This window comes from Pinus tabuliformis, chromosome 3_2 (assembly GCF_031772625.1).
Source record: "Pinus tabuliformis cultivar Carrire ecotype Pingquan chromosome 3_2, CPIR1, whole genome shotgun sequence".
Lineage (NCBI taxonomy): Eukaryota > Viridiplantae > Streptophyta > Pinopsida > Pinales > Pinaceae > Pinus > Pinus tabuliformis.
The window spans coordinates 4,155,859-4,157,811 of record NC_142302.1 but is presented as its reverse complement, the minus strand read 5'-3'; the positions used below and the strand labels follow the sequence as shown (position 1 = coordinate 4,157,811).

General features: G+C 34.9%; 1 pseudogene; it reads right to left on the bottom strand.

The window, feature by feature from the left end:
- Positions 1 to 484: 484 nt before the first annotated feature.
- LOC149179527 (vacuolar protein sorting-associated protein 41 homolog pseudogene) lies at positions 485 to 1,718 on the bottom strand (annotated as a pseudogene).
- Positions 1,719 to 1,953: the final 235 nt, after the last annotated feature.

The window sequence follows — 1,953 nt, the reverse complement described above, 5'->3', positions numbered from 1 at the left end:
CCTCAAAGCTTGTTGATGACAATTTTCTTCAGGTTGCATATGTCATTCTGGCATACGTAAGTCATCATTAGTTGCTTATCTTGGAACGATTTTATCCATTCTTTTTCCGAACTCCTTTTTCCTTTTTTTTCATATATATATAACTTTAATTTATAATTAAATGTTATATATAATCAATATATATTATATGTTAATATAATTATATGTCATATGATATATATAACTTAGTTAATATTTAACCAGGTCACGCAACAAAGGTTCCAGCAAGATCGATGGTAGCCACAGTCCACAAATAATAAATAGTCGCGACAGTTAGCAAGGACGACGATTGACGATTTAATCATTTCAATGATAGATTGTCTACAACAACCCTATGTTCGAATGGCAGAATTGACAAGATGGAACATATTAGGAGCACTCGTAGTAGTCTTTCAATGGTGGTTGAATCTATCATTGGCATATGGATCTTGCGTGCATCATTTTTTTACGATCCTCGCAATAATTTTGGGCATAGAGTTGTTGCTTGTGCATATTTCCCTATTGAAAATAAGCAATCAAAGTATGATAACCCTACCTCATCGAGAAGTTCATTTGGGGCTTGTCTTACTTCGATTGAGTTAATGCTTTATCATGTTTGTTATGTTGAATAAGCCATGCTATATGGTCATCTTCATCCTTAGGCTTCGTAATGATTACATCTTTAGGGAAACAATATAGTATAATGAATCATCTCTAACAATCCACTGTGTTGCTACACTACCACTCCTTAAGAAGGGAGCATGTGCAAGCCCATAATCTGTGGCCTTATAATGTTCAAAATGGTAGATAGAAAGTTCATCTACCACTAAATATTCATTTTTCCAAGTCACGATGTGTACCTTAGGTATTTTGGCACATCCTGCCTGTCATGATGGTATGCCTTTATGAACTTCCTTTTCTCCATCCTCCTTGTTAGTTATATAAGCTAGAATAAGCAAAGCATCTCCATAGGGTGCAAGTCCATAAATAAAATAATCAATCTGAAATGTAGCCACAATATCCACTTGTTTTGCATTGCTCGAGGATGAATAGTTCTTATATGTTGCTTTTGTTCCTCCAGAGGATTTTTGTCGAATAGTTGCAATTTTCACAAATGTTCTCCAACCAATAACCAAAACCCTGTCATCCTACCACACAAGATGAGTACATAAGAGATTTGCAAGTGGACTTGTACATGGATTCTCAATATATGTAATTCTCTGATTTGCAGTGTCATAAACTTTGACACCTGCATCATTTTCCCAAGCTAAAAGACTAGCCCTCCACTTCACTGCATGAATAGGACCTTCACTAGAGTGCAAATATTGATCATGATTCATAAACCATCCTTTTGTGTTGGGCAATAGTTGACCAACAAGACCCCCAACTCGAAATCTCCTCGATGACTTCCTCGCATAATTTGAATCAAGAGCAACAACTTTCATAGGATGATGTTATTCAAAATTTTCCCTTTCATCTATAAATAATTTGTTTATAACAATATATTCATCATCTGAGCAGATCCTAATATATTCGCCTTCTACATCAAATCTCAGGTCATTTACTTTGTCATCAATTGGGTCTTTATGATATTGATCCCCTTTGTCAGTTTCATCATAAGCCATCTCCAGAGGAACTTCATCTTTTAGTTTCATTTTCACATCATCTCTAGCTCCCTTACTCTCACTATCAATGTCCATATCATTTATATTCACAGATTCATTGTCTTCCTCAAAATCATTTTTTTTTTTATTTCCTCCCATACTCCATCATCTATGGATTCATTTCTTTTTCTATTTTGTGCATTCACATTGTCCTCAACAATTTTGATTTTCTCCCCTTCTTCATCATTTGTGGATTCATTTCTTTCATTGGAACTCTCTGCATCCAAATCTTCCTCTCCAATATCAACATCAACTATTTTCCCTTCTTGTT